General features: G+C 40.8%; 1 protein-coding gene across 3 annotated transcripts in view; it reads left to right on the top strand.

Annotated features, from left to right (window-relative positions):
• The first annotated feature begins 207 nt into the window (after nucleotides 1-207).
• LOC136694313 (zinc fingers and homeoboxes protein 2-like) overlaps nucleotides 208-19,432 on the top strand; it is a 44,285-nt gene continuing 25,060 nt past the window's right edge. Inside the window, exon 1 of one of the 3 annotated variants that reach the window (XM_066667767.1) lies at nucleotides 208-416. The gene's annotated coding sequence lies outside the window, so the exon portion shown is untranslated. Of the gene's footprint in view, nucleotides 417-13,513; nucleotides 13,714-13,887; nucleotides 13,927-19,432 lie in introns of those variants that run through there. The other 2 variants (XM_066667766.1, XM_066667768.1) reach the window with 2 other exon arrangements.

Below are 19,432 nucleotides of genomic sequence, written 5' to 3'. Positions count from 1 at the left end.
GGTCCACCTCGCTCACCTTGCTGCCGGACTGTAGGCATTGGCTCTCGCTGCTCCCTCTTCAATGCATTGAATGAAAATATTTTCGGTGTCGTATGAAAATATATGCTGACGTACCAGATCATGTGGGGCTTTTCGTCGCAGATCTCCCATGCCCGAGCCACTTGCTGTTTTTTATTATTATTTTTCTGCCCCCTCCACAACACTACACCACTTCAGGCTTGTGTTTTGGTGTCTTCGAGATCTGCCAGGAATCTTTAGACATCTTTAGGATCACTAATGCTGTTGTATGGGGCGCTGGTGCTGCTCCTCTCCTCAAAACGAAGAAGCTTAAAATTTGGCAGATTCCAGGAGGAGAAAGAAATATTTGTTGCGGTTTCATGTCTTTACTCTCAGTCGCAACTCCCCTTTCCGCGCAGGTAAGGGTCTGGTTTTCTGTTTGTGTTTGTTTCGGTGTTCCCCCCCCCTCTCGTTCCTGACACAAGGCTGAAGTTGACTCCTGTGTTCGCCCGCGTCTTCTTGGAATTGTCCCGTTCCACCTTAAACGGAGCGGCAGTAGCATTTCTGGCGCCACGGTGCCAGAGCGTAACTGCTGTGCCGTTTAAGGTGGAACGGAACAATTCCCGACAAGGATACAGAGAAACGGGAGGCAACTTCAGCAGCGGCTTCATCATCCGGTTTCACTTCCATTTCTTCGTCTTCAACACCACCACCACCAACATTTGTTATTGAATCTTGTTTTCACTGTTGACAGGGTTTATGTTCACTTTCCCAGTTCAACAACGACTTTCAGCCGTTGCTATAGACGTGACGTGCGCGCGTGACGTCGCGACTTAACGTTACACGCTCGAAATAACACTTACCTCAGCCGCGAAAATGGGGGTGTGGTGGGAAGGAGGGTGTGAAAACTTTACGCTGGTAACTTTTACGTACGTTTGAGTAACGTTACTATCGAGGGTACTAGCTGGCTAACGTTAACACACTTGCCATAGTATCCTGGTAGATTAGTTCTCTTATTCTCTTGCATTTTTTAAAGTTTTCAAGCATTTCTCCAAGCCAACTGTTATGTGGCGTCAGACTGTCCATGTTTACAAGTTAACACCTTCCTTGAGGAATACTATGTTGTTGCCATGTGTTTTTGTTGATGATAAGGCCTCCAGAAGGGGTTATATTGCAAGCTATAATCTTAGTGGACTAGCTGACTGCTAATATTTAGTCTACATGTCTTTGAAGTGTCCTTAAACTTGTTTCTAATTTGCACACTTGTTCAGTTCTTCTTGTACTGTTTGGTTAGGTTTACTGTAACAAAAACAACGAGAAACCATTGTTGTATGACCTTTTCCTGCCTTTGGATGTTTTGGTCACTGTCTTAAAGACCCCCTCCAAAGAAGATAAAATGTTTAACTTTGTTAACATGGCCATGTAGAGTTTATATGCTGGAAGACCTATCGTGTAAAATAAATGTTTGCCATGGCCGAGCATTTCTGTGTTCAAATTACAGTTGTTTGTTAGATGGTCTCAAATGAGCGCATTAAGAAAGCCAGTGTTTCTTACATCATAAACCTAAGGAAAGAATGTGGCAACATGTGGTACGCAGCTTGCAAGTGCAGGGGAGTGTTGTAGGTGTAAGTGGACATACAAGTGGGGACTAATTGCACATAGATCCTTGTGGAGTGTCATATCCAAACCACTTCTAAGGCATTAAGAATTGAGTAAGGTTAGTAAGTGAGTTTAGGTGGGTTTAATTGTTGAGTGGAGAGAGATTTATAGTCTTAAATGTGTAAATGGCCTCTGTTTTATTTGCTCGTCTTGCTACTTGGGCACATTATTCATTTGTCTTGAATTGTATCTTGGTAGTCCACGTTGCCCACATTCATTCTTAGCTACAGTGTCATATTCCAGTACCTTGCTTTTTTCCCAAGAGAGTCTGTGTTTGTCAGTGTGCCTATGTAAGACTGCACTATGTAAATGCGCTTTGTTTCGGATAGGTTGTACTGTAATATTGTGAAGTCCATGCTTAAACACAGGGCTAAACTACTGTACTGAATAGGAGACACTTGTAAATGTCTTAGTTTTTGTGACCTCACCCAATGAATTCATAATGGCTTTGCTGCTTAGTTTTTTTATGACCGGACTGTATAGTGTAAAGAGTAAACATCGATGGAGTGTTTTTTCAAACAGTGTTTACATTGGTGATATCATACTTTGGAAAAATATCCCATAATATGGGTATTTAATGTCAGCAATCCCGCCTCCTCCATGTTTGTGGTTTGTTCGAGTATAGATTTGCTTCATGTAAATTTACTATGAGAATATTATCCTGACATTTTACAGTTATCGTAAAGCTCTCGACATTTATAACCTAATAATCCTCTGGTCTTACAGCATGCAGCACCTGACGCGCTGAGCTGTTTCATTGGCCTTGAAACCATCATGGTTTCCCTTGTGCACTCTACTGGGTTATTTTGTTTGGATGTCAAAGAGGCAAGCCATTAAAATGCTGTGAACTGTTATGACATGATTGTAATTGTGAACAGGAGGGTTAGTTTTTTTTTTTTTTTTGTTAGTTTTTTCTTTTTTTTTTTTTTAATGAATTCAGTTGCTTTGGTGTTCTTGTGCTGCATTCAAGTGTCCTTCAATTTACCACTTAAGCAAAATGCTTCAATTTGAGTGTTCTTTTCTATTTTGAATAGCAATGAATGTTTCATATTTCAGCAAAATGGTGATCACTTTACATATTTTACTGTTATACACAATCCATAGTAATGTAAAATTGAGCAAATGCCATAAAGGGGCATCCATGTAAATGATTATATGTAAGAAGATATGAATGACAGTTTTTGAATGACACACAAGTGTTTTTTTTTTTTGTTGTTGTTTTTTTGTTTTTTTAACCAGTTAGAAGCAAATAAATCTGATCAAAAGCAGCTTCTTTTTCTGTTTCTGTGATTCAGGTGCCCAGTGTAGTTTTTAGGGTGTTGGAGAGTTTTTTTGTTTTAGGTATTTTGTTGTTTTGGCTCCATTCAATTCAAGTCTGGTCCAAATCCACTGAGGTTAGCTTTCATTTGAGGGCATTTAAAGGGGAAATGAAACATGTAATATATATATATATATACTCATCAGAAGGAATATTTGATGAGCGGTGTCTCGTCCATATAATGGATACTCATACTGACAAAATGGACATAGAAATCTGAATCTGCCAGTGAACTTTCTAGATTTGGGTTTGCATTGGCCTTACTGAAAGAGTCCCTTGCCTTCAGGAAATCTTAGGAAATAAATATGTGAGAAATGTGAGTCTGACTCACTGACAAAGGAATTTTATCGCAAGTCGTTGTGAAGGGAGAGAGACATGTACTGTATCTTTGGTCTGTACTATTCGGACTGTAATATCAGACCCATTTGATATTGATTTTGTATTGTTTTGAGAATAGTTTAGCGAGCTTTCCTTTGTGGGTTGTTTTTATTTTTTTGTACTGAAGTAATTTTTTTTCTTTACTTTTGGATGGGTTGGGGGTGGAGGGTTCAAATTTCTTCTCCAGCTTGAAGAAGTGCATTCATCTGTATCTAGTTTGAATTGCCAGCTTGCATAATTCCGTTGTTTACATACTGCAGAGCTTTTCAGGATGATTGTGCAAGTGAGGCCGGGCTGCCAGAAAGTGCAAGTCATGTGTGGCACGTAAACTTTACTTCTCCAAGTCTCCTGAGCCTTTGTGGAGCATTCTTGCTGGAGCAGCCTGTCAAAAGCTCTGGCCATGTTTTCTGTGCTCATAATGATCAGACCCTGGCCTTTATTTGGCATTGGGTGGTCCTGACGCAATTAGCAAATGGATACTGGATAGGAATTGGACAAATATCTTGACTAAGTAGATGCAGAAATCACTTTGCTAGGCCTGCAATGACCAAGCCAAACTGAAGGGACTGTTTTAAATAATCTGTCAGGATCTCTGCCCATATTCATAAAACTTCCCAGAGTAGACATGCTAATCTAGGATCAAATTCTTTTCCAAATTACCATTGTTTTACTGAATCTAATGAATATAGGCCCTCCTGGGGTCTCATTTGAGAAACTTGAGTAAACTTGACAGTTCACATTTAAATAGTGAATAAAAAATATGAATTCAAGCGGTGCAGTTTTCCTGAACATTTTAATTTTAAAAACAGTTGCTGAGAAACATTTAGAAATAGATTTAAGCATCTACACGGGTCTCCATGTCTTGTTGAAGTGAGTATTTTTTTGTGTTGTGAGTCTTGTACACAATGCATGACTGAAAGGAGATGCTTACATTCCTTGACCTATATTTAAATTTAAAAGGAGCATATTATGAAAAGATCGCTTGTCCAGTGCATGTGCATATTAATTTGTGGAGCTAGAGTCTACCAGCATACAGGTTGTGAATCAAGACCACCATGTCAGATTTTTTGTCAGCTCCCTAAGCCACATGGTGAAATGAGCCATTCAGATTTTGCTCTACTTCCTACATCAAGTGCTGAGGATTTATAGTTGTCCCTCCTCCTCGTCTGAGGCTCTTTAATCACAGCACTGGAGCTGCGATTATGTGACTGCACAAAAGACGAGGTTAAACATACACGCTCAGAAAAAAATGTACTGTAGAAGTACATTATTGGTCACTAAACGTACACACAGTGTAAGTGTACCTTTAAAGATTGTTGTGCTCCCTACAAGTATATAATATCCTCTTCTCCAGAAGGAGAGGTGAATATGTGTAATCTTTCATTAAAGAAATGTGTGAAATAAAATAACATAATGTAAGTAATATAAATGGAGCATATGAAATCAACACAATTTTCAAATCTACAGTTGTAGTGGAATAAGATACAAATTTGTTCCCTAACTAGAGGTACTGAATAAGTCTCCTTGAGGGTACCACAACGGTGAGAGTGTAGCAAAACAAACACAAAGTGTGGAGAGAAATAAGAGCAGTGATTAAATACAGAGAAAACAAGAATGTAGAAGAAAGACAAATGAGTGAAAATGGGTCAAATTCAGAGTTTCTGTTCCTTCCTTCTGGACTCTTGCGCTGAACTGAGCTGTGGCCCATTCTCATTTACAGGAACAGGTGCTGAAACTGGCCGTTCTGAACAGGGCTGCTTAGACTGGGGGGGGGGCTGGGGGTGCTTCTGTGATGCTTCTGTGATGTTTGGTCCTTGTGGTGTTTTGAGCAAAACAGGTCACAGATGTTTCGTTAAGACCCAAGAACTTTGTTCAATTGTGGAAAAGTGGGAGGATAGGTTCCATTTTGGAACAAAGAACCGCTCAGGGGATGCTTCTTTTAAATGTGTTCTAGAAAATGGAACGTTTTTGCTAGAACCGAATGTCCAAACAGAAACATTTAGGAATCTTTTGTTATAAGCTGGAATGGGAATTTTTGGGAACATTCCCTTTGGTTTTCATCTTGATATTGTTAAAGCTGGACCTTACCCTGCTTTAAATGACGAACGAGGTCCTGGCCTCATATAAATATTTGATGAATTATTCGTCTGTTTGTTTATTTGCTTCTGCGTCTTCTTCTTCTTCTTAATCTCCTTCTCTCCATCTCGCTATCTTTCTCTCCTTCCCCCCCTCTCCCGGGTGTGAGATATTTGCTGTACAGTGTGTTGCCAGGATCGTAGTTTGGAGCTGCCGTCTGCCAACCAGAGAGTGTGTGGAGCCAGAACGCCTCCTCCAAAAATCTCTCACTCGGGTCAGGAGCAGGCAGAGGCCGGGCGCCCCACCCAGCTCACAGCGGCTCCACATCTCCACGTCTTACTGCGAAAATACCCACACACCTTCAGCTGAGCTTTGATCAAGGGATGCCACAATCAATCCATTTAAACTTATAGAACACCAGCTAATTGGCACTAATAAATATGATAGTTATTGATACATCAGCGAAACAATATTGAGGACGCACTGAGAGGAAATCCGATGGAATGCTGACAGTAAAGACAATAGTTTTCATAAAATAAACTAAATGAAATAAATTTAACACAACATACCCTAAATCCCACTGTGCTCAACAGAGGAATGACTTTGTCAAAGGCAATGCATTTTATTTACTGTATCTTTAAGACATTGCAATTTTTTTCAGTATTTATAAACTGAACAACCACTGGACTCAATGTCCATTTTATCAGCTCTACTGTCCACAGGAGCGTGTTGTAGTTCTACAATAACCGACCGTAGTCCATATGTTTCTCTGCATAATTTCTCATCCCCATGGTATGATTTGGCTGGTGGATCATTCTCAGCACTGCAGTGACTCTGATGCAAACAAACAGTGTCCTGTGTTCACTGATGAAGGACTAGAGGACGACCAACACAAACTGTGCAGCAACTGTAGAGTTACTGTCTCTGACTTTACATCTACAAGGTGGACGAGTTAGTGGACACAGTGTTTAAAAACTCCAGCAGCACTGCTGTGTCTGATCCACTCGTACCAGCGCAATATCAGTCAGTGTCACTGCAGCGCTGAGAATGATCCACCACCCAAATCACACCTGCTCTGTGGTGGTCCTGTGAGGGTACTGATTGTAGAGACAAGTGTAAGTGCTCCTAATCTGATGATTGTCAGTGTATTGTGAAATCTTTTGTGGGTTTTTTTTTTTGTCATTTTAAAACCTGTAGCTTCAGGTTTTTCCTTCTGTTTACTTTCTGTATTCTGTTAATTGAACTGGACTCACTTTTAACACGCAACATACTTTTGTATCTCTCCCATTAAAGGGAAACCATGACATTATTTCCCACTATTTTTATGAATTTCTTTAGCTTTCCCATCTTTTTATATTTTTTATTTATATTAAAAATGAATTGATTAACTGTAATCATAATATGATACTGATAAGTCAATAGTGACAGCTCTACGCTGTCAGAAAAACTGTCACTCTGGTGATGCCTTCAAGGGTTCTTATTCAGTAGCTTTTATTAGGGAACATAACAATCATGTTCTATAGTAATAGTAGATTTTTTAAGTTTTGATTTCATACGCCCAATTTCACCTCCATGTGCTTTTTTTTTACACAGTACTGTAATGGAAAATTTTCACCTCTCCTTCTGTAGAACAAAATGTAATGTACCTTTGGGGAACACAGCTGGATTTTAACACCATTGTTGTGCCTTTTTAAAAGTACATTTACACACTTTTTTTTACCTTTAGTGACAAAAATGTACCTCTACCTACATTTTTCTGAAAGTGTACTTAGATCCTTGTATTTGGGCCGGTGGGGCTGGCAGAGGCAGACGGGAAGCCTAGACTGGAACAAAGTGCTAATTCCAAAGCCATAATGCGTGGGAACAATGGGCGCATAGGTTAATCCTCTTATGATATTGCGGAATAAACGACAGTGTGGGGAAGGCACCTGTTACAGACGTGCACCGTTCCAAGCTTCGCCTTCACAGTGGATACACTGATCCTTAATTAGAGTCAGTCTCCAGGAAGCCTTCCAGCATGCAGTCACTTTTCTGGTGTTTATGTCCTGTCACCGTCCTTCCTGATTTTGATCCTTTCAGTTAGCCGATCAAAGTGTTTGATTATGGACAAAACTGACCATTTTTATACTGCTTGCTTTGGTCAAATTAAAGAAATAAAGGCAGTGGCCATAGGAGTTTGGAGAGAGTGTTCGGGAAGTCAGGAAATGCTGCTGTTTTAACAAGGCTGTAAAGTATTAAGGACAATATAATTTAACTGTAACTACTCTGGCTGCCATTAAAAAAAAGTATCTCACTGTTTTCAGTTCTAAGCAAGATGGATCGTCATTCACTGAAGGGCAAAACAGCGATAGACCCATAGTTCTGTTGTGTTTATTAGGTTGGGGCACCAGTGGAGTTCTAAAAAGCAGGATTTCTCAGTTAGCTTGATAAGCCCATATATTAGGTTTGGCCAATAGGAATATATCTCTTCTCTCTTCTTATTGGACAGGTTTGACTTTGTGCTTGAATTATCTGGTTAAACTGAGAAATCCTGATATGCCCTGAAATTAGCAGACTATATTTTCTGTGAGTCGTCCTGGTATTCAGTTATGAGTTCAACTGCTCCACAGCCAGTGTTGTGGGGCATTTGACCTCTCTACCATTTAACCTCAACCTGATCTCCTCCAGAGCATCCCATTACACTTGATGCTATCCTATGGAGACTGACTGTGTCTGCAAAAATGACCCTCTGTCTTTAAAAGGGGTGCACCTTAAGTAGATTAACTCCCTCATTATAAAGTGTTTATACACTGAGTGCAAATATAGCGCACATAGATGGTTGCATTGGTCATATTAAAGGAGTTAGGAATGGACATTTGATTTTGGCATGATGGGGCATTTAATTTATATCTTACCGAAACATTTTGGATGGCACTGAGGGCAGACGAAATCAAATGCCTTTATAAACTGACACAAATGTACGTTTTTTTTTTCCATTTATTAGTTTTATTCTACGAGTATGTACAGATTTACTGACTGTGCAGTGAATAGTTACATGACAGAATTCCACCAGGAAAGAGATCCGTTTTGAATGTTTGTTAATTTATGAATAAATAATTTAAGCAGGTTTTTAAAGGAGGCATAAGTCCCCCTGTCTAAACATCCCTGTTCAGAGCAGCTGTTCCTTTAAATGAAAATGAGCCACAGCTCAGTTCAGAGCGAGAGCCCAGGAGCGAGGAGGGAGGAGCAGAAACTCAGGATTTCAGCTGTTTTCACTTGGTTCTCTTGCTTTTACGTTCTGTTTTTCTCCGCTTTTACTCAGACCTCTTGATTCTTGGTGCTTGGTGCTTGCTTGTATTTGTTTCACTCCTTTAAACATCATCTTTGCACAGCCACATTTAACCTGGTCCAAAGTTGGGATTGGAGAGACTCAGACAATGACATGGGACAATTATAAAGTTGTCTGCACTTGTTTGTAAGAAGCAGCAAGAACACAATTTTATCTCATGTTTTCAGACTTAGGCAGTTTGCAGAAAACAGACTGGGTTGTTTTATTACACACTTCGTGGGTTGATGAGTTCCAGATCCCAAAATTATTGTGAACATGCTACTAACAAGTGATTGCCAGCAATCTATTCTATTGCTATCGTGATTATTTTCTTATTATCATAAATAGTGTTCTATTCTGAGCTCAGTAACCTGCATTTTTCATTACAATGAGAGCATCATTAGTGTTAATTAGGTTTAGAACAGTGGAATATTTTGGAAACACTGCTGATGATGAAAATCATAGTATTTATATGTGTGAATTATATCATGTGAAAAATATAAGTATCATGATATGATATTTTTGGCCGTATCAGCAATCCCTAATCCACCGCTCTAAAACACGAGACCTCACATTGATCAAACAGCATTTTAAAAGCCCCCTCGTCTTGATGCGTATGAACCGGGCTTAAGAGCGATCCACCATACAGAGCTCGCCATGTGCGGCCCACTTAATCGCTCCCTTAATCATCCCCTCAATCACTCAATAGCAGTTTTAATTTAAATATAGCTGAGGACCATAGAAATCTGGAGGGCTGGAGGCCATGGGGCTAGCCTCTGCAGCTCTACTCTGGCTGAAACCGCAGCAGGAGATAAGCACTTGTCCTACTGCCATTGGCCACAGACAGGGCCATGAGGTCAGGAGAGATAAAGGCCACTTTTACAGTCCACAGCAGCTGAACTGTGGAAGGCTGTTAGGTTTCCACCTCAGGGTGTGTTCTCTCCGCTGTGGTGTCTCAGAGAAAGGCCTCTTCTTTTCTCATTCTCTTTTACTGTAATGTGTGGATGGCACACATGTTTAATGAAGCAGCGTGTGACTGCATGCAGGTCCATAAAACATGGCTTGTAAATCTGAGCAGCTGGATACGTTTTTGACACCTAGAATTCGCCCTTGTTAGCTTCTGTCTTGAATATAATCATTTTCCCCCACTGTTATACAGCAAAGCCCACCAGTGTGAGATAATTAGGAGCATTAACCAGAACCGTTTTGTACCTCCTTATCTGTTAGGCACCTGAATACTAACATGAGTGATGAATGAAGGTGCCATCTAAAGACACATATCCCTTTTCTCCCTGAAGATCTGGACACCATACACTGGTCAGCCAAAACATTAAAACCACCTACTTATTTATGTACCTATATCAGTTGCACTAACCACTTTTTTGTGGTTGATATATTGAACCAGATACTGTATAGCTATGATAAATAATATTTATGGCATCTTAAGACCATGTTATTCCACTGATTTAATGATAACATAATAGCATAACACCCCCGTTACAACCTCCGGGTGCTCCGGTTAACACCCACAGTCCAAAAACACATGTTGGTAGGTGGATTGGCGACTCAACAATGTCCATAAGTGTGAGTGTTTATGTGTGTGTGCGCGCCCCCTCCAGGGTGTGTTCCAGCTTTAACACATTGGGCGGTGTTAAACTCAGCAGAAATGTCAGCAACTGTCCATAATTTGTAGGATGACTTGATAACATAGCCATTATTACAGGCTTAATAGAATGTAGAAAGGAGGAAATCATTATGGCTAATCTGTGTACGCTAAATGGCCAGAGGTTTGGGATTCCAGCTAATCCAAAATCTTCAAATGAAGTGTGTTAATAAGGAGTTCGCTTTTCTGCTAAGCTTAGACTAGACATTAAAACCGTTAACTGATGGTATGGGTTCCCAACTGACCCCAAAACTTACATAATGCAGTTTCTGTAGTGCTGAGCCTGGAGTAAAAATATGGTGTGCTCTCCCCGAAGGTGTCATTTTAAAGTAAAACTACTACCTAGTCTTCCTGTAACATGTCCTCTAGTTATTAGATGTTGTTCCATCATTCTGTGCTTCCCTTTGGATAATATTAAAGCTATGTGTGCACCATTCAATGCTTGTGTCAGCAAAGGAAGCACCTTAAAATATCTCCGTTCACTAAGAATAACCAGTGTCCACAAACAGTTCAGGTGTTTAGTGCACAAGATGCTTAAATTTGAGTAGTGTAAAACATGCCTTAATGCATCTGGATCTTAATATTAATGACATTATTTATCATTGCCCAAATCTGCATCATCAGTGCATGGAATCAAAACCTGGAACACACCTGATCCAGCCAGTCACTGAATTCAAAAGCCTTTCCTAGTTAAAGGACAGGATACTGCAGATACTCCAAGACCAGTATTTCCAGCCAGTGGCCTATGATAACAGGGTGACTTATGGTGGGGAATACCCAGCATTCACGGAAGACCTGAATGACTAGATCAGCTGTTGTTGTTTCTTTTTGTTTCTATCTTTCAGGTCTGAGTTTCACGTCATAATTAAATGCACTGCCCCATAGCTCACGGGAGGGGGGGGGGTCGTCACTGGGTCAGCTGAAATGTGTGCGGGGTAAAATGGCTCCCTATGGCGTGCTGGAACAAATGGAAAGTTTGTCAGAGTCAGGGTGGTCGGGTCAGGCTAATGTCAAACATATGGAGTGATTCATTATGTAAATAGTCAGCTTTCCAGGATGAACTGTTCCTGGCTGGCCTTTATATTCAGATAGCATGAGCGTTGTTTCTGATTGAAGGGGATGCCAGAGTTCCTCTGTGTTTGTGGATTGTCATGGACTATCATTAGTTGGTGACTCAACATGGGTTTCATTCGTTAGGGTTCAGTAACGGCTCATTTACTGCTGAGTTATAGATGAATGGTTTCTATATAAAGTGAAGGAATGTAAATTCGAAGGTAGTTGGTTGTACAGTTGCACAGTTGGTGCTTTTTCAGTATGACAACATGATAAAGAGTTACATATTCGTTTAAGTTCCTTACTGATGTACGCTAACGCAGAGACTCTGTATTCTGCTTAACGGGAATCAGATCTTGCAGAAGAGCTGATTATTTTTGGCAAACGTATAAACGAGTGGTACAAATGCATAAATATATATTTTTTTTGATCACGAAAAACAGGGTAATTCGATTTTTCTGTGCCAGACTTTGTTTAGTCTTGAGGTCACTGATGCACAGCTCCAGGGCCTTTGGCGCTTGGGTTCAAAACTCGCCTCAAGTCACTGACGTTTGGTGTGTTCTGCCTGTGTCTTCTACCCAGCCACTGGGGCTACTCTTGTGCAATGGGTGAAGTAGGAGGGTTGTGTCAAGTAGGGCATCTGGCAAAAAACCTGCGCCAAGCCTACTGTGAGGATCATCGGTCAGGTCGGTGGGTGATCCAATGTGTGTAACCCCTTGCAAAAGTTGAACAATTCATTGTAGTCTTGAGTATTGTGATACTACACTTGGCATTCGTTTCAAAAACAACATTCTTCCATTGTCACATGTCCCATCTTGTAAATTCTACTATTTTTTTTTACCAAATAAAGTGATATTTTCCATGTGTAGCATGAAATCTATTCAAAGTGAACCAAATGGTTTAATTTCCTGTTCAGTGATAGTGTTGCTATTCTTGAGTAAAGCAGTATGTCCTTCAGAGGTATGAGTAATGGTGCTTTTCCAGTGCATGGTACCTGCTCTACTCGACTCAACACAGCTCTGCTTGGCTCCACTAGCTTGGCTGTGTTCGTTCCTCATTGCTCCAACCGGCTCTCGCTGGTCTTTCGTCGGCCACACACCCAAAGAACGGTTGAACCTCTTTAAACGATCATGGCCAAACTTTACGAGCTGCCATTGTGTGTCAGATAAACTACTGTAGCTTGCCAATTTTACAAACGGCAAGTTAATGCTGGGTGTTTGTGTTTCATCGTGATTGACAAATCTGTCTGGACAATCAGGGCTCCACAAGCTGGGACAGTAAAGAGGCTACTTCAGGATATTTCCTCACATTTCATGCCTGTTATGAAGATTATACAGTGTCCACAGTTGAATGGGCCCTCCATAAATGAGCTGAATTGAGTAATTCAGTGTGCATTAAATCCAGCTCATTCATTCAATCTGTATCAGCATCGACCATGGGGTAAACTGCTACCAGTGCGTTCCTACTCTGCACTATATTGAAGTATGGAGTGAACACACTGACCACAGCAGGTGTTTCTAAGGTGTCCTCTCCTTCAGCCTTCAGTGTTCTTCACTGTTATTTCTGAATGAAGCGAAGGCCACGGTGGTATATTCCATGACGCAACTTGGTGGATCACCACAGGTTTACCTGTGTAAAGTGCCACACTGCTGACTCATACAGGTTTCATTACTGGGAGTGCAGTAAAGGCCATTTTCACTGCTGTGTTACAGGCACATGGCGTCTATATGGAGTGCTGCATCATTGCTGACTGCACTGGGCTAAATCTGAGCTCGGCAAAGCGCTGCATCATTGGCTGTGGTTTGTCATTCAAATAACCTTGCCAAATCTGAGCAGCCCGCTGCCATACCACACGTTTCCCAGGTAACAGCCTTCTAGTTTTTTTGGCAAACACAAAAGCGTAGTAGTCTCAGGGCCTGTCTCAGGGAGGACACACACACACACACACACACACATACACACACACACACACACACACCCTCCTCTACTGCTGACATTTTTCTCTCGTCTCAGATTCCAGAGAGCTGCTGGACCAGAGACAGAGAGATAGTCTAACAGAGAGGAAGAGAGAGAGGAAGAAAGAGAAACTCAGTGGGTTACTGAAAGAGACTGGCACCAGTGGACAGAGAAAGAAGAGAAAAGAAGGGAAGAGACAGAGTGAGTGAGAGAGAGAGAGAGAGAGAGTGAGTGAGAGAGAGAGAGTGAAGCGCTCCAGGAGGCCGTCCCCTGGGGAAAGCCCCACCCAGTCCCGGAAGAAGTTCAGTAAGTATAGCTGTACCTTATTTTTATTTATTTATTTTTATTTTTTTCCCTTGACCTATGCTTTATTTTCATGGACTGATTTTGTGGAGGTAGGGCCTGCAGGGAAATATGGTCCATAGCAGCAGCAGCAGCAGCAGCAGCCGTCAAGTGTGGCAATGTTTCTTATGGAAATACCAGCTGCTGAACACATGAGCTAGTGTGCTACAGCAATAAGTACACACACACACACACACACAAACACCAGGCCAACCGGGATCACATGCTGTGTATATGTGGGTGATTGTGTGTCTCTGTGTGTGTCTGTGTGTGTGTGTGTATATGAATGAATGAATGCATTATGAAGCTTTTCGACTGGCCTATTCTCATGCTAGGCAGCCCAGAGCTCATCCACAAATAGACTGGCTAAGCATGTTCATCATACTGAGGCTCTAATTTGGATTCCCCAGCATGAGTTCATCACTCTCATTAGAAATGTTTGCCCTGTAGTCGCTCCACTGGGTCTGTGCGCTTCTTCGGAGCCCAGCCTCAGTCTGTGTGCACTGGGCTGTTCACTCTCTCTCTCTCTATAGCTGGTGTGGGAGAGGAGCAAAACGCATGATAATTAAGCTTGTGTGTGTGTGTGTGTGTGTGTTTGTATTTGTGTGCGAGATGCTCGTTGTTTTGTGTGACTGTCTCAGAGCACCAGTTCTCACTCCAGATGAGTCCAACTAAATTAATCTTCTCATCTGCATGAACACACACACACACACAAGAACACACACGCACACACTGCCGAGCCGACTTCAGTTTCTCCAAACAGCCTCTCTGCTGTAAGATGCCAGTAATCTGATATTAGTTTTTCGTATCAGATAGCAGCAAAGTATAATGCTGATATGAAACTGAATTACCAAAGTGATGTTGTCACATAATGTGGGTTTTAACACTGGTGTTTCACTCTTGAATCTTTACAGCTGAATTGGCCAGTGGCTGGTGATTTTGGCTGCACCCATATTTCGTGCTGAGTGAACTAAACGAACACATGAACTGTTACATTTCCCATCATTTTGGTTAGTCAAGCCAAAAAAAAAAACCAAAAAAAACCCAACACTGAAAAATTAAAATAATAAAAACACTCTTTGCTCTATAATGGGTCGAAAAAGCAAATGATCAGGTGCCTGTTGAAATAACACGAATCAAATAAAGTGCTACATTGAAAGTAAGAGGCTGCTGGATAATAAACACAATGACTCATGCGTAATTATGCTAATATGATATTGCAAAACAGATCGGCCAAAATCAAAGTGAAAAATGAATTGATTGTGTGTTTTGAGCCGAAGTCTGTCATTAGAGTTCTGATCAAACATGCTTAGATTTTCATTTGTCCGTGAAACTGTCATAAAACTTGTGCAGCTCCATTTCCAAGACAAACATGAACAGCAGCTGATGATCATGATGACAATGATGATGCCATACATTTACATTCCAAATATTTATTAGCATTTCTATTTAATGGTTAAACTGTCTTTAATTGTTGTTTTATTATTACTATTAGGCAGTGTCATGATATTACATATTGTGAAATATAGTAATAGCCTACACCTTGAAACTTGTTTGGGTGCATTTGTATATATTTGGGTACCATCCGTGGGATGCTCTGCAAAACTGATGTTGAAATGGGAATCCTGTCTGCGCCTAGCTTTGAAAAATGTAGGAATTTCTATTGAACATTTAAAACATGTTTTGGGGAAACGGGCTCCGTAAATTCATGACAGAGATAATACCACTTTTCTCTGTCAGAGATTGACTGAGAATCTACTCAAACCTACTCTCACCCAATAGGGACAAACACACAATGTGAGTGTGTGCTATTTCTGGGCAGATTTCTTTCAAGGTTTGATTAAGAGAGTTATTCTATTTTTTTTTTCTCCAATATCCCATCCAGGTTTTTTTTGGGGAGTTTCCCCCCATATACCATTAACCTGTATTGGATTCAAAGTGAAGAAAAAAAAACAGCTTTAGTTTAGCTTTCTAATGTTTTTTCCTGAAACAAATCTGGATCCTGCCAACACCTCGGTCGCTTCACAGACTTCAGGGTGTGTGAAGTGGTGTTAAATCTCCCACAAACTGGGGTTTTTGTTTTTAGGACATGAACAGACTGTATCATTAATCGGTGCGGATTTTGGTTTGTGGCTTTTTTGGATCATTTAGGACACCATTGCAGGAAAAGGACCTCGCACATTAACACAAACGGACATATTGCTTACAGAATGTTTGATTACCTGCTGTTTTATCGAGACATTGAGAATTGCCTGTAGTAGTGTAGTGCTGAGCGTCAGGATACCTCAGAAATGGGGCTGGGCAAAATTTATATCATGGTATAGTTTTAATTATTGTCGATAGGATATAATTCCAATATCGATGTGAACAGTATAAAATCCACTGAAAATCTTACAAGAACAAACAAGAAACATGACATCACAATCAACCATAAACCCACTGTCAATATTCATCATTTTAAACAAAATTTGAAGTGCATTGAACAGGCGACAGCACCCTGTAATGAATGTCAGTCAGTGACAGATGCTGTAAATAATGTATGTTGTAATATTGAAAATGAGTTTAAAAAATCATATCATTGTTAGTGAAACCTTTTATATTGTGATATATATTGATATTGAATTATTGCCCAGCCCTACTAAGGAACATGCACAGCTTCAGTAATCTCCAGGAAGAAGCATGAAATAAAACAAGATGCTCTGAACCAAGCGAGCTTTAGCACCAAGGCTCAATAATGTGTGCGCCCTAGAATGGTATAAAGCTGCCAAGCACTGGGGTCTGGAGCAGTGGAACTGTTCTCTGGAGTATTGGAGCTCCATGCAGTGCATCTTGGATCAGCTGGCGTGAGGTTTGTGATCGAGAAAAGAAACATAAGATGTTTCTCAACGCCTTATCTCATTTGTGTCCTTGTTGCTGAATGCCATCAATTCTCACAGAAATGTTTCAACAAAGCCAACAGGAACAGACTCCCTATAAATAAAGTTTGAGCAGGTGGCCATAGAGCAGGGTTTAAAGCCCAGCCCTGTAAGGATATGCTGAATGGCAGTGCTACGTACTCTATGTGCAGTATGCTGTAGATATGGTCATCTGAGACAGAGCATTGGCTGAGAGGGAAGCGTACTGATGCTTTTGACTGTGTGTGTGTGTGTGTGCATGTAGTTAGCGTCTTGCTTGGAGGATGAATTAGAAAATGTGAAAAACTGTTGACTCTGCTGAGGGCATTCATTTCTTATCTGTCCATTTTCATTAAGGAACCAGTCAGGATTTGCCAAAAACAGCCCAATTGCTGTTGCTGCAGGACCAGCTGTTGACTAACAGAGGGATTGTTAACTGTACTGGAGATACTGCCAAAAAATCTTTGGTTGGTGTACGGCTGTTGACTGAGGGGCTGAAGAGTGTGGAGTTTAATGAATGGATGTCATGGGAGGTGAAATGTTGTGCTGTAAGGGAACAGTGCACTTTTAAATCCGTGTCTCTTTTGTGTATGTGTGAATGCTATAGGGTTACTGACCTGCGCACCATATTCTTCAGAAGAGTCCGTTCCTTTGGAGTCAATATTGAGCTTGGCTGCAGATGGAATTCCTGTGCTGCTAATGCGCTGTAATAAATCTGGTTGGATGAGGAGGTGGGGGTGGACTCCTCTCGAGTGTGTTTATTTGTTCTGTGGAGTGTCAAAGAGGGTCAGCCCTCTGCTCTTATTGGCTGCGATGCAGAGCGTTTGCATTAAGCCTGGACCCAAAGCAAAATGAGAAATGATAAGCTACAAAACCTTAGCTCTTTTCCCCTCATGGATACTTTCTTTCTCTTTTTTCTCTTTCTTTCATCATCATTTCTAACTATCAGATGAGGAACATGTGCATTTTAGTGATTAAACAATTATAACATTAACTCAGTCACTTCAGATAGCTCATAGTGACTGGACAAATGGATAACTGGACAACGCACAGTATGTGCTGAATCATTTATAGTAGTTACTGAATAATTCCTAGTAGTCTGTGAATAATTTATATTTAGATCTGCATTACTTTGAGAGAAATAATTGACCCTTATTGGGTTACACTGATACAATGATTCTCACAAACACCCAAGTCACTCTTGATCCGGATCTGTGATAGTGGAGGGTGGCACAAACCCACTGCGATTGGGTGGAGGTGGCCAGTGCCGTGATTAAAGACACAATACATTGTGCAGTCCTTGTTGCTCTCTGTGAAAGCTGTGAAAGTAGCTCAAAATGTAGAGCACCCAGAAGTCTAAAATAGTGACTGTTGCGTTTGGCTGATGGACCAGTTTCACATTCGGTAAACATTTTTGCCCTCAGAGTTGCGTCATCTCTGCCAGTCTTAGGTCAGGGGTTCAGTGACAGGGTGGATTGTTTGCGGCAGATGGAGGAGACAGCGTGGCCCGTGAGGAGTTTGGTAAAATGCTGACCTTCTTTAGGGTGATGTAAAGAGCCACTCTCTCGCTGCATGACCCAGTTTAGCTGAGCAACCCAAAGAGGAAGATTGCACACCCAGGCAAGGTTAGAAACGGCAGGCTGATCCAAAACCTGTCACAACTGTCTCTGAAATGAGCCAATAAAGAGGCGGCTATTCCATGCCTTTCCGCTTTTCCAAGTAATTTTTACCACCAATAGGAGCAAAGGATATTTATGAAAGGGGCTATTTATTATTTATATATTTTTCTATGGACTGCAACTGGTGTGAGTTGAAGAATCAAACTGCTGGGCATGTTTAATAGACTTTCTTGTACTCTCCAGGACCGTAGTTACAGTAGATTGTAGAAGTGTAGATGAGGAGAATCACCGTTTCATAAACTTAAGATTAAAATTGACTGCTCCTGTACTGCTCTGATATGAAAAGAGCATATGAGATATTTTTTTAAAATGAAGTTTACATACTGTTTTAGGTTGCTGTGAATTTGAGTTCAGTTGGGATTCTTTGTAATTGCCCATAATTCTGCACTGTGTTTTCAAGTCTGAAGTTTTATAAGGTGCAGGTTTTAAAATAATCTCACTGGCCTGTGGTGCGCACTCACAGTGGGACGCTGCTCTGGCAGAGAAAGGCTTTTTTTTTATTTAAAGTTTCAAATATTTCAGGAAACTGATCCTAAATCCCAGAAATCTCACCAAATGTAGTTTTGGACTAAAAGTGCATTGTCACTGTGGGATTTCTTTGCTGTAAATCTTCAGTGGAGGAGGGTTTTACGTGTCTGTAGAGCTCACTCTTGCAGTCCCATGTGTGATATCAAACAACAGGCAAACTCTGCCTATGAGAGAGGCCTTGAATAGAATATTGAAAATCCTATACATTACAGCCACTCATATAGTCCAGTGACACCGTTTAGATTTTCCAGCTCAGCGGACATGTTTAGTTGATGTTCAAAGTGAAAGTTCAAAGTTAAAGGAACAATATGTAGTATTTTTATTTTTCACTTACAGCTTCAAAATAATCGTGATGCTCCACTAACCTGTAATAGGGAGAAACGAACCTCTGTCATTGCTAATCTGAGCTCAACATTGCAGAAATTATAAGTTCTGAAAGAGTGTAGGAACCACCAACAGAATAAACATATTACTCTGAAGTATATTAAGAAGGATGTATTTTCCGGGTATAGTCACAGCTGGTCCCGACTTCCCGGGGGCCATAAGCATAATTTTGATAAGGGGCCCTCCTACCTGAAAGTT

Source organism: Hoplias malabaricus, chromosome 4 (genome assembly GCF_029633855.1).
Source record: "Hoplias malabaricus isolate fHopMal1 chromosome 4, fHopMal1.hap1, whole genome shotgun sequence".
Classification (NCBI taxonomy): domain Eukaryota; kingdom Metazoa; phylum Chordata; class Actinopteri; order Characiformes; family Erythrinidae; genus Hoplias; species Hoplias malabaricus.
The sequence above is the reverse complement of the archived record's forward strand: the minus strand, read 5'-3'. Positions and strand labels throughout refer to the sequence as shown.